Here is a 14,117-nt window from a genome sequence, read left to right as displayed (position 1 = left end):
GATGCTGGTGAGATTGCAGAGAAAAGGATATACTTATACACAGCTGGTGGGAATGTAAATTAGTTCAGCTATTGTGGCAAGCACTGCCATAATTCCTCAAAGAACTCAAAACAAAATTATCCCTAGCAATGCAATTATTGGGTATATACCTGATGAGGTTTGGCTGTGTCCCCACCCAAATCTCATCTTGAATTGTAGCTCCCATAATCCCCACCTGTCATGGGAGGGACCAAGTGGGAGGCAATTGAATCATGGGGGCAGGTTTTTCCCATGCTATTTTCCTGAGAGTGAATAAGTCCCATGACATCTGATGGTTTTATAAAGGACAGTTCCCCTGCACATGCTCTCTTGCCTGCCACCATGTAAGATGTGCCTTTGCTCCTCCTTTGCCTTCTGCCACGAATGTGAGGCCTGTCCAGCCATGTGGAACTGTGAGTCCGTTAAACCTGTTTCTTTATAAATAACCCAGTCTCAGGTATGTCTTTATTAGCAGCATAATGGACTAATATGGTAAATTGATACTGGGAGTGGGGCGCTGCTGTAAAGATACCCAAAAATGTGGAAGCAACTTTGGAACTGGGTAACAGGCACAGGTTGGAACACCAAAGGCAAAAGAAAGCAGTAAAGAAGAAATAGAAAAATAAAAAAAAAGATATGAGACATAGAAAACAAAAAGCAAAATGGCATATGTAATTCAATTATATAAATAACAACACTAAATGTAAATGAATAAAAAAATTAATAATTCTTCACAAACTCTTCCAAAGTACAGAAGACAAGGAAATAGTTCCCAACAGGTCTTATAAGGCCAATATTACCCTGATACCAAAACCAGACAAAGACATCACAAGAAAAGAAAGGTACAGACCAATAATTCTTACAAAGATGGATGCAACAGCCTTCAAAAAATACAAGCAAACTGAATGCAGCAACATATAAAAAGAATTATAGACCATGACCTGGTAGGATTCATCCCAGGAAGGCAAGATTGGTTTAACATTTGAATGTCAATCGATGTAATATAACACATCAATAGAATAAAAAGGAAAAATCACATAATTATCTGAACAGATGCAGCGAAAACATCTGAGAAAACATCCAGCCTCCTTTCATGATGAAAATACTCAACAAACTAGAAATTGAAGAGAACATCTTCAACCTGATAAATGATATCCATAAAAACCCACAGATAACATCATACTTAATGGTAAAAAACTAGATGCTAGTTTTTTAGAGAATCCTAGGGAATCCACTAAAACCTCTTATAAACTATTAAACAAGTACAGCAAGGTTGCAGAATACAATATCAATATATAACTTTCAATTCTATTTCTAGATACTTGCAATAAACAACTCAAAAGTGAATATAAGAAAACAATTCCTTTTACAATAGCATAAGAAAGAATAAAATCCTTAGGAATAAATGTAACAAAAACTGCAAAACTTATACTCCAAAAACTGTAAGCCATTGTTGAAAGAAGTTGAAGAAGATCTAAACAACTGTAAAAACATCACATGTTCATGGATCAAAAGACTTACCATTGTTAAGATAGCAACACTCTCCAAACTGATCTACAGAGTCAAATCTCCATCAGCATCCCAGCTAACTTCTTTGCAAAACTGACAAGCTGTTTTTAAAATTGATAAGGCATTGCAAGGTGCCCAGAATAGCAAAAACAAACTTAGAAAAGAACAAAGTAGGAAGACCCACATTCCCTGATTTCAAAATTTACATAAAGCAACAGTATTCAAGACAGTGTGGTACTGGCTAGGATGGCTAGAATTAAAAAGAAGATAAATAAGGAACACTGGCAAGGGTGTGGAAAAACTGGAACTCTCATACACACCTGGTAGGGATATAGAATGGTGCAGTTATTTTGAAAAATAGTCTGGCAGTTTCCCAAGAAGTTAAACATAGAGTTACCCTATGATCCAGAAATTCTACTCGTAGGTTTCAATTCAAGAGAGAAATGAAAACACACATCATGCAAAAACTCATATACAAATGTTCACAGCAGCATGATTCATAATAGCAAAAAAGAGAAATCAACTCAAATGTTCATTATCTGATGAATGCATTTAAACAATATTTCTTAAACGTTTTTAAAAAGTAAACTGGACACAGTGGTGTGTGCCCATAATCCTAGCTCCTCAGGAGGCTGAGGTTGGAGGATTGCCTAAGCCCAGGTGTTCAAAACCAGCCTGGGAAAGTAGCAAGACTCCCCACCTCAGAAAAATGGTCTCACTTGTTCTTTCAAAATTATTTTCATTTCTGTGATGGTTTTCCTTCTTTCTTTTATTTCCTCCTTCAGTCTGTCATTTAGTATTTCATTTCCTTCGATTATCTGACCATCTATATTGTATTCTTGCACTGTGTTCTTTCACAAAAGCAACAATTGCTTCATTGTCTATCGATTTCAGTTCACGGTAAATTATTTGGCAGCCCCAAACATTTGCACGGCCTGGGGCAAGAGTAAAACTGAAACCCCCAGCCGCTTGTCTAAATTTAAAAGGTATAAGTCAAGTTTTGGAACTACTGAATAAAATACATTCTGCTCTCTTATTTTGACCAAAATACCCTTTAAAACAACATAAAAATATGCAGAGATGATCTTTATATGATTGAAATGCAGTCAATATAAAAGAGAACTAAATTTAATTATTACTGCACATGTCTAGGTGTTCTGTTCATGGATAAGCAATATAAGAAACAAATAAAAGAAACAAATATATTTTATAAATTACATTTATTCCATGAATTTTATTTTTTGTCTTCATTTTAGCACAATCACAGTATCAACAAATGTCATACTGTTTTCACATAATTTCTGTTCCATTGAAGGTAACAATCTAAAGGATTACAAAAGAAACATTTTATTCAAAGTATCCCAAATTTCCACAAAGGGGTACAAAATGTGTACACTTTAAACACAAAAGGAAGCAATAAAATCAGGGGGGTACTTAGTGGAAAACAATACTTTATTATGCAAAAATTTTTTGTTTTTGTGTTGAGAGGAAAAATATGACAGGTTAATTAATTTGTCATTTCTGTTTCCTGAAACTTCTGACACTCCAATCCTCGCAGATCCATGCAGCAGTGTCAGTAGCAATCAATCCACAAATCTGAACAACAGTTGGGCACAATTATCTACTGTTTTAAATATATTGGGCAAAGGATTTGGAGAAGCATTTCCCTGGAGTTATTCACAAAAAGTTTAGATTAGTTGTGCTGTGCTGACACTGAGCATCAAATCCCAAAGTGACAGAACTGCCTTTAATAAGTGTTCTTTAATAAGAGTGTTTTTTTTTTTTTTTTTTTTTTTTTGAGACGGAGTCTTGCTTTGTCGCCCAGGCTGGAGTGCAGTGGTGCAGCTCGGCTCACTGCAAGCTCCGCCTCCTGGGTTCACGCCATTCCCCTGCCTCAGCCTCTCAGTAGCTGGGACTACAGGCGCGCACCGTCACGCCCGGCTAATTTTTTGTATTTTTAGTAGAGACAGGGTTTCACCGTGTTAGCCAGGATGGTCTCGATCTCCTGACCTCGTGCCGCCCGCCTCGGCCTCCCAAAGTGCTGGGATTACAGACGTGAGCCACCGCGCCCGGCAAGAGTGTTCTTTAATAAATGTGTGTGCTTGTGATATATGGGTCCCTCTGAAGTGTGGAACTCAGAGCAGAGGCCCCTTTTTTTCTGAGTCGATGAGTGATACTGGTATTTGGTACTTTTCATCTTCTCTATACTATGTTTTTCTGGTTAGTTTTCTTCGTCTGATGCCATGTTTGACTGCTCTTTCTCACATTTTTTTCCCTCTAGTATCCTTATCTACCAGTGCAACGGCAAATACTACAGATCATATATCCTCGTTGGCTCTTTCCAGGAGCCGCTACAATCCCTCCCCAGCCCACTGTGCCAACAGCCCATTCACACTACCTGTTAACACGACTTAACTATTTTTACATTGAGGATCTTCATCTGGTATCCAGTTTTGCTGGGTGTTATGGGTTAAATCGTGGTCCCACGTAAGTAAAAAACATGTTGAAGTCCTAACTCCTAGTACCTCAGAATGTGACTTCATCTGGCAGAGACTGGAGTTATGCAACTGCAAACCAAAGCACACCAAAAATTTCCAGTCAGCCACCAAAAGCTGGGAAGAGGCAAGGAAGGACATTTCTGCAGTTTCCAGAGGAAGTGTAGCCCTGCTTATACCTTGATTTTGAACTTCTAGGTCCCAGAACTGAAGAGACAATGAGTATCTATTGTTTTGTGGTACTTTGTTATGACCACACTAGGAAACTAATACACAGTGTGTTTTACCCATTTCTTGTTGCTCTGGTTCATTTCTAAAAGAAGATGAAACTTTGGATCTAAGATGTCATCAAGTTCATAGTGTCAGCAGTTCTCCACATTTGCAGAATTGTGAGACTAGAATTGTCTACATGATTGCCCTAAAAGAAATGGGTTTCTATTCCATCTACTAACCCACAAAAGATCCTTAATAAATAAATATACATGAGAAGTATTTTCATATATGGAGGCAACTAAACTTCTCCATAGCATAAGTTTGACTGTAATTTGGAAAATGTTTGAATTATTATGAGATCATTTGTGTCCTTGCAAAGTTTTTGCATTCTTTGAAACAGAGGCTCCCTGTAAGTAAACATAACCAAGTCATGGTAAAAGTCTCGGATGTCCTCCCGGTCCCATATGGGGACATAGGCTTATGACGTCAGAAAAACATGAAATTCTGTTTTCCACTGAGGACTCTGGAGGCCTCAACATAGTCACTATTCCATATATTTCTACACTCCCACTACTCTCCACAAGGAGTAGCTCACTGGAGAGTGAATATTTTGTAAAAATGTGTAGTTCTTGGGGTTTCAACTTTCTTTTTTTTTTTTTTTTGATTCGGAGTCTCACTCTGTGGCCCAGGCTGGAGTGCAGTGGTGCGATCTCTGCTCACTGCAAGCTCCCCGTCCTGGGTTCACGCCATTCTCCTGCCTCAGCCTCCCAAGTAGCTGGGACCACAGGTGCCCATCACCATGCCTGGCTAATTTTTTGTATTTTTTAGTAGAGACAGGGTTTCATCATGTCAGCCAGGATGCTCTCAATCTCCTGACCTCGTGATACACCTGCCTCAGCCTCCCAAAGTGCTGGGATTACAGGCGTGAGCCACCATGCCAGGCCCGGGTTTCAACTTTCTATCAGGAAAGGCGAGAAGTGGAAGGTGGCCTTTCAAATGTGGTTTGACCATTCTGAATCTATCATCATGATGCTTGGCTTGTGCAAATCCCAAACATCCATTGATTAATAAGAACATTCTCTGACAGCTACTTTCCCATTTCTCTCCTCCTCTTTACCTGTTTATTATTTTTTAAAAATTAGATAGAGTCTTGCTATATTGCCCAGGCAGGACTTGAACTCCTAGGCTCAAGCAATCCTTCTGCCTCAGCCTCCTGAGTAGCATGGATTACAGGTGCATGTCACCATGCCCAGCTTCTCTGCTCTTCCTTAGAACAATACTCTTATTACTATTATTATTGTGGTTAAAAAACACAGTGTTGTATTTATCATCTTTGTATTAGGCCATTCTTGCGTTGCTATAAAGAAATACCTGAGACTGGGTAATTTATAAAGGAAAGAGGTTTATTTGGCTCACAGTTTGCAGGCTGTATAAGCATGGTGCTGACATCAGCTGGCTTCTGGGGAGGCCTCAGGGAACTTTTACTCATGATGGAAGGCAAAGTGGGAGCTTGCATGTCCCACAGTGAAAGCAGGGGCAAGATTGTGGGGAGAGGTGCCACACACTTTTAAACGACCAGATCTTGTATGAACTCAGATCAAGAGCTCACTTATCACCAAGGGGATGGCCTAAGTCATTCATGAGGGATCTGCCCCCATGACACAAACACCTCCCACCAAGGTCACCTCGAACATTGGGGATTATATTTCGACATGAGATTTGAGTGGGGACAAATGTCCAAACTATATCATTCCATCTCTGCATCCCCCTTCTCATGTCCTCCTAACATTGCAAAATAAGATTATGCTTTCCCAATAGTCTCTCACAGTCTTAACTTGTTCCAGCTTTAACTCAAAAGTCCAAAATCTCAAATAAGACAAGCCAAGTCTTGTCCACCTATGAGGCAGCCTGTAAAATCAAACAAGTTATTTAGTTTCAAGATACAATAGAAGTACCAGCATTGGGTAATCATTGCCATCTCAAAAGGGAGAAATCGGTCAAAAGAAAGGGGCTACAAGCCCCATGCAAGTTAGAAACCCTGCATTAATTCTTAAAGCTTCAAAACATTCTCCTTTGGGCCGGGCGCGGTGGCTCAAGCCTGTAATCCCAGCACTTTGGGAGGCCGAGACGGGCGGATCACAAGGTCAGGAGATCGAGACCATCCTGGCTAACACGGTGAAACCCCGTCTCTACTAAAAATACAAAAAACTAGCCGGGCGAGGTGGCAGGCGCCTGTAGTCCCAGCTACTCAGGAGGCTGAGACAGGAGAATGGCGTAAACCCAGGAGGCGGAGCTTGCAGTGAGCTGAGATCTGGCCACTGCACTCCAGCCCAGGCGACACAGTGAGACTCCATCTCAAAAAAAAAAACAAAAAACAAAAAACATTCTCCTTTGACTTCATGTCCCACATCCAGGGCACACTGATATGAGGGTTGGGCTCCCAAAGCCTTGAGCAGCCCTGCCCCTGTGGCTTTATGGGTTCTGTCCCACAGCTGATCTCACAGGTTGTTGAGTGCATGCAGTTTTTCCAGGCACAGGGGCAAGCTGCCAGTGGATCTACCACTCTGGGTTCTTGAGGACAGTGGTCCCATCCACTAGGCAGTGCCCCAGTGGGAACTCTGTGTAGGCTCCAACTCCACATTTCCCCTCAGTACTGCCCTAGCAGAGGTTCTTTTTGAGGGCTCTGCCCCTGTAGCAGGCTTCTGCCTGGGCACCCAGGCTTTTTCATATATCCTCTGAAATACAGATGAAGGCTGGCACACCTCATTCACTCTTTCACCCTACAGTCTTAACACCATGTGGAAGGCACCAAGGCTTACAGTGGCTTTCACTCTCCAGAGCAGTGGCATGAGCAGTATCTGGGGTCTTTTGAGCCAAGGCTTGAGCCACAGTGGCCAGAATGTAGGGAACAGTGTCCTGAGGCTGTGCAGGGCAATGGGGCCCTGGGCCTGCCCACGAAACCATTCTTCCCTCCTAGCCCTCTGGGCCTGTGATGGGGGTGCTGCCATGAAGGTCTCTGAAATGACTTTGAGGTCTTTTTCCCACTCTCTTTGATATCAGCACTTGGCTCCCTCTTAGTTATGCAAATATCTCTGGCAAAATGTTGCTCCACAGCCTGCTTGAATTTCTCTCTCGAAAAACCTTTTATTCTCTTTGCCACATGGCTAGGCTGCAAAATTTCCAAGTATTCTCTCATCTTTCTATCTTCTTCTCTGCCTTCCAAACTCTTCCAACCTCTGCCTGTTACCCAGTTCCAAAGTCAGTTCCACATTTTCAGGTGTCTTTATAGCAATGCCCTACTCCTCAGTACCAATTTTCTGTATTAGGCCATTCTTGCATTGCTATAAAGAAATATCCAAGACTGGGTAATTTATAAAGTGTAGGGAAAAGAAAGAGAGCTCAGACTGTTACTGTGTCTATGTAGAAAAGGAAGACAAAAGAAACCATTTTGACCTGTACCCTGAACAACTGCTTTGCCCTGAGATGCTGTTAATCTGTAACTTTGCCCCAACCTTGAGCTCACAGAAACATGTGATGCATGGAATCAAGGTTTAAGGGATCTAGGGCTGTGCAGGATATGCCTTGTTAACCAAATGGTTACAGGCAGTATGCTTGGGAAAAGTCATCACCATTCTCTATTCTCGGCAAACCAGGGGCACAATGCACTGCAGAAAGCTGCAGGGACCTCTGCCCTGGAAAGCCAGGTATTATCCAAGGTTTCTCCCTATGTGATAGTCTGAAATATGGCCTTGTGGGAGGGGAAAGACATGACTGTCCCCTGGCCCAACACCCGTGAAGGGTCTGTGCTGAGGAGGATTAGTAAATGAGGAAGGCCTCTTGCAGTTGAGATAAAAGGAAGGGCTCTGTCTCCTGCCTGCCCCTGGGAACTGAATGTCTCGGTATAAAACCCGATTGTATATTTGTTCAATTCTGATATAGGAGAAAAACTGTCCTGTGGTGGGAGGCGAGACATGTTGGCAGCAATGCTGCTTTGTTACTTTTTACTCCACTGAGATGTTTGGGTGGAGACAAGCATAAATCTGGCCTACGTGCACATCCAGGCATAGTACCTTCCCTTGAACTCACTTGTGACACATATTCCTTTGCTCACATGTTTTCTTGCTGACCTTCTCCCCACTATCGCCCTGCTTTCCTGCCGCATTCCCCTTGCTGAGATAGTGAAAATAGTAATCAATAAATACTGAGGGAACTCAGAGATCAGTGCTGGTGCGGGTCCTCCGTATGCTGAGCGCCGGTCCCCTGGGCCCACTTTTCTTTCTCTATACTTTGTCTCTGTGTCTTATTTCTTTTCTCGGTCTCTCGTCCCGCCTGATGAGAAATACCCATAGGTGTGGAGGGGCTGGCCCCCTTCAATAAAGAAAGGAGGTTTCACTGGCTCGTGGTTGTGCAGGCCGTTCAAGCATGGCACCAACATTGCTCAGCTTGTGGGGAGGCCTCAGGGAGCTTTCACTCGTGGTAGGTGAAGTGGGAGCTTGCACATCACATGGTGAAAGCAAAAGTGAGAGAGAGAGAGAGAGAGAGAGAGGTGGAAGAGGTGACACATACTTTTAAATGACCAGATCTCATGCAAACTCAGAGGAAGAGCTCACTTATCACCAGGGGATGGCCCAAGTCATTCATAGGGGATCCACCTCATGATCCAAACACCTCCCACCAGACCCCACCTCCAACACTGGGGATTACATTTCAACATGAGATTTGGTTAGAGACAAATAACCAGACTATAGGCCAGGTGCAGTGGGTTATGCCTGCAATCCCAGCACTTTGGGTCAAGAGATTTGTAATTTCCTTTTCTGGTCAATGTTAGTGCATAAAAACACAAATTATTTTTATGTGTTGACTTTGTATTCTGCAATTTTTTTCAAAGTGTTTATTGTAATTTTTGTGGAAGCTTTAGAATTTTCTAAATATGAGATCATATTGTTAGCAAATAGAGATAATTTTACTTCTTTTCCAATTTGGATGTCTTATATTTCTTTTTCTTGCCAAGTAGCTCTTGCCAGACTTCCCATATTAAATATTAGTGGTGACAGTGCAAATCCTTGCCTTAATCTTAAGAGGAAAAGCTTTCAGTCCTTCTCCATTGAATGTGATGCTGATAGGAAAGAACTCACTATTGCCAGATTGTTAATTGTTTTCTGTTTGTTGTGTAGCTTTTTGCCCCTCTTTCTTCCCTTGCTGTCTCCTTTTGTGTTTGTTGATTTTTTTGTAGTGACATAGTTTGATTTCCTTCTCATTTCCCTTTGTGTATATTCTGTAGATATTTTCTTTGTGGTTACCATTGCAATTACATAAAACATCTTAACATTGTAACATTCTGTTTTATGCTGCTAATAACTTACCTTCATTCATGTGTAAAAACTCTGCTCCTTTACATCCTGGCCCTCTTCATGTTATTAATAACACAAATTTTCTCTTTTTATAATTAGTATCCAGTAATATACATACATAATTACTTCTAATTTTTTTAAATTCAATTTTATTTTATTTCAAGACAGGGTCTCATATCATTCAGGCTGGAGTGCAGTGATGTGATCATGGCTCACTGCAGCCTCAACCTCTTGGGCTCAAGCAATCCTTTTGCCTCACTTACCCAAGTAGCTAGGACTACAGGCATGCACCACCATGCCTGGCTCCTTTTTTTTTTTTTTTTTTTTTTTTTGGAGAGAGATGAGGTCTTGCTATGTTGCCCATGAAGGAAGAGCAAATATAAATTGATAAGAAAAAAAAACAAAAACAAAACAACCACCCTATGAAAAAATGAGTAACAAACAGACACATGACTCAAAAAAGGAAATGCATATGGATTTTAAGCATATAAAAAGTTGCTAGGCCTGCCCAGCACTGCGCGCCCCATGTCAGAGTCCCAGCCCCCTTCGCCTGTGTCCATCATTCCATGCACAAGCACCACCAGCATGTCTGACAAACTGCCTGACACAGTCACTGACATCAGCCTGGACGCCTGGGGACACAAGGCCCTGGACATTGTGGAGGCTGATGTGGTGGGCCTGATGTACATGAGGAAGTTGTTCCTGGCTCCAAGCCACTGAAAGGCACTCACATCACTAGCTGCCTGAAAATGACAATGGAGACCATTGTCCTCATTGAAACCCTCATTACCTCAAGTGCTGAGATGCAGTGGTCCAGCTGCAACATCTTCTCCACCTAGAACCATGTGGCAGCTGCCATAGCCAAGGCTGGCATTCCAGTGTGCACCTGGAAGGGTGAAAGAGATGACAGTACCTGTGGTGCATCGAGCAGGTACTGTATTTCAAAGATAGGCCCCTCAACATGATTCTGGATGATGCTGGTGGCCTCAACCAACCTCATTTACACCAGGTACCCACAGCTTCTGTCAGTCAGCTGAGGCATCTTTGAGGAGACCATGACTGGGTCCACAGGATGATGGCCAGCGGGATCATGAGGATGCCCACCATCAATGTCAGTGACTCCATCAAGAAGAGCAGGTTTGAAAACCTCTATGTCTGCCAGCAGTCCCACATGGATAATATCAAGTGGGCCACAGATGTGATGATTGCTGGCAAGGTAGCTGCGGTGGTGGTCTGTGGTGATGTGGGCAATGGTTGTGTCCAGGCCCTGAAAGGTTTTGGGGCTTGCATAATCATCACCAAAATCAACCCACTCAACACACTGCAGGCTGCTACTGAGGGCTATGAGGTGACTACCATGGAGGAGGCCTGCCAGGATGGCAACATCTTTGACACCACCAGACTTTTTCAATATCATCCTTGGCCAGCACATTGAGCAGATGAAGGATGTTGCCAGTGAATAACATTGGACCCTTTGACATGGAGATCAATGTCAAGTAGCTCAACGAGAATGCTGTGGAGAAGGTGAACATCCAGCCCCAGCTGGATGAGGCAGTGACTGAAGCCCGCCTGTGCAAGCTGAACATGAAGCTGACCAAGCTGACCACGAAGCAGGCCCAGTACCTGGGCATGACCCATGATGGCCCTTCAAGCCTGATCACTACTACTGCTTAAAGGCAGGCCTGCCCTTCACCTTCCAGTTGCTGTCCTTACCCAGGCCCCAGCTTTCCTCCCCAAGAGCAAATGACACCAACCTTGAGATGTGTTTGGCAGTGTCCCCCATTGACTCCCTAAGGTTGATTCCTCAGTTTTTGACCTCTACTGCATCCCTCATATGGTTCCAAGTGTGACAGGGGAAGCTGAGAGGCACCTCCTCAAACCCTGGTCATGATGGGGGTATGAAGGAGACATCCATTGGGAACCAGCTCAGTGGTCTTGGAACTGCTAAGTTAGTCCTTCCTTAGCCTGAAGTTGGCAGTGGGGTCACAAAGCCAATGTACTTTACCATCCAGTGCTTCACTTGGCCTACAGACTTATGCCCGTGGTGCTTGGTTTATAGGTTCACTGGTTCTTCAGCCCATGACAGGTGAGAGAGAGCTATATATATTGAAGGGCAAGGGAGAACTGAAGGGCAAGGAAGAACTGTTCCTGAGAGCCTGGCTTAGTGCTGGGCCTTCCCTTAAACCTCCTTACAATGAGGTTGGTACTTTTAGTCCCCATTTTACAGGGGTTAGAATAGTTAAGTGACAACCAAGAAAGGACAGGGAAGTGACAGCTTGAGGTTGAGAGAGGCCAGAAAAACATAAAAGCAGGCATAGACCTGCCACCATTTTGTAACAAGAATGGTTCTTATCACAACTCTCAGTCAAAAAGAGAGTAATTTGGTTTATAATGTCTATATAGTGTTTGTAATATTAAAATAAAGCAGGAGTTTGGTAAATAAAAATTTGGGTGCCTAAAAGGAAAAAAAGGATGCTTAATGACATTCATAATACAAGAAATGTGAATTAAACTGTAATCTGATGCTACTTTTGGTCTATTACATTGGCAAAAATCAAAAGGCTTGACAAAATCCTATGTTAGCAAGGATATAGAGAAACAGACACTTTCATACATTGCTGGTGGAAGAATGTTCAGTCTCCTCAGGATCATGTTGGCTATGTTGTTATCTGTCAAAACTACACACTTCCTCAGCCAATTCATTTCTAGGATTTTGTCCACTACAGTTTCACATGTGTAAAATGACACGCATAAGGTTCCGCTTCAGCATCATTTATTACAGGAAAACACTGGAAAAAACCTACATGCACTGAAGAGCAAACTGATTACATAAATTATGTCACACATATATACAATGAGATAATATGTAGTCATACACAAAATTAAGGAAGTTAATTATATACAGATATAGTATGTTTGCAATATATATTTAAACATTAAAAAGCAGGGTACAGGGCTGGGTGCAGTGATTCATGTGTGTAATCCTAGCACTTTGGAAGGTCAAGGTAGGCGAATCACTTGAGCCCAGGAGTTTGAGACCCTCCTGGGAAACATGGTGAAACCCCATCTGTACAAAAAAATACAAAAATGAGCCGGTCGTGGTGCCCCATGCCTGTGGTCCCAGTTACTTGAGGCTGAGGCTGGGAGATCACTTGAGATGGGAAGCGGAGGTTGCAGTGAACCAAGATCGTGCCACTACACTCCAGCCTGCATGACAGAGCGAGGCCCTGTGTCAAAAACAAAACAAAACAGACAAAAAAACCCCACCAAAATTACTCAATTCTGATATTTGTACTCATCAGTACAAGTACTGATACAGGCTACCACAAGCATAAACCTTGAAAAAAGTATGCTAAGTCAAAGAAGTCAGTCACAAGAGACCACATATTGTACGATTCCATTCTTGTAAAATGCGCAAAATAGGGAAATTATTATAGAGACAGAAGATAGATTAGTGGTTGTCTAGGTCTGTGTGGGAGGAGTGTTAGAGGATAGGTGGGTAATAGCTAAAGGGTACATGGTTTTTCTTTTTTTTATTGTGGTAAAATATACAAAACATAAAATTTACCATCTTAACATATTGTACAATACCGCGGCATTAAATGCATTCATAATGTTGTGCATCCATCACGACCATCCATCTCCAGAACTCTTTTTATTTTGTAAAACTGAAACTCTACCCATTAAACAATAATTTTCAATTCTTCCCTCCCCATCTCCAGCACCTGGCAACCACCATTCTACTTCCTATGATTTCGACTACTCTAATTGAAATGGAATCATACAGTTATTTGTCTTTTTGAGACTGCCATTTCACTAAGCAGAATGTCCTCAAGATTATTCCATGTTGTAACATGTGTCAGATTTTCCTTCCTTTTTAAGGTTGGATAGTATTCCATTTGATTGTAGATGCTTTACCACATTTTGTGAACCCTTCATCCCTGGATGGACGCTTGGGTTTCTTCCACGTTTTGGCTATTGTGCCTAATGCTATGAATATGGATGTACAAATATAAACATTCTTATTCACTCTATTGACATACATAGATTTTTAAAAATGTGACAGATTCATCTATGATCAAATCCTTTTGAAAATCTGGGGCAGGATAAGTACACCAATGGTTCACTATGTTGAATCTCGGTTTACCACTTCACTAATTTCTCCTGTTATCTCTACAATTTTCTTTAATTTTTTAAAAATTTTCTATTCTTTTGATATCTTATTGCAGGAAATGCTTAAATCAGGGAATCAACAAACTTTTTTTGTAAAGGGCCAGATGATAAATATTTTAGGCTTTGTGGTGGTAAATATTTTAGGTTACTTACTCTGCTGTCAGAGTGTAAAAACACTCATAGAGAATAAACCTTTATTTTCAAAAATTAGCAGGGGGCTGGATTTGGCTTATGGGCCACATTCTGCTGATCCCTGGCTTACATCATTAGATCCCTCATAGATCTGTTTCCATTGTTCATTGTTTCTCTTGGCTTTTATCCATGTTTTGTCTTCTGGTAAATCCAATAATTTTTTATT

The 14,117-nt window shown here is 41.8% G+C and overlaps 1 pseudogene; it reads left to right on the top strand.

Annotated features, from left to right (window-relative positions):
• Positions 1-9,899: 9,899 nt before the first annotated feature.
• On the top strand, positions 9,900-11,564 carry LOC135966269 (adenosylhomocysteinase pseudogene; annotated as a pseudogene).
• The last annotated feature ends 2,553 nt before the right edge of the window (positions 11,565-14,117 follow it).

This window comes from Macaca fascicularis, chromosome 11 (genome assembly GCF_037993035.2).
Source record: "Macaca fascicularis isolate 582-1 chromosome 11, T2T-MFA8v1.1".
Taxonomy (NCBI): domain Eukaryota; kingdom Metazoa; phylum Chordata; class Mammalia; order Primates; family Cercopithecidae; genus Macaca; species Macaca fascicularis.
This window is presented reverse-complemented; position numbering and strand designations above follow the sequence as displayed.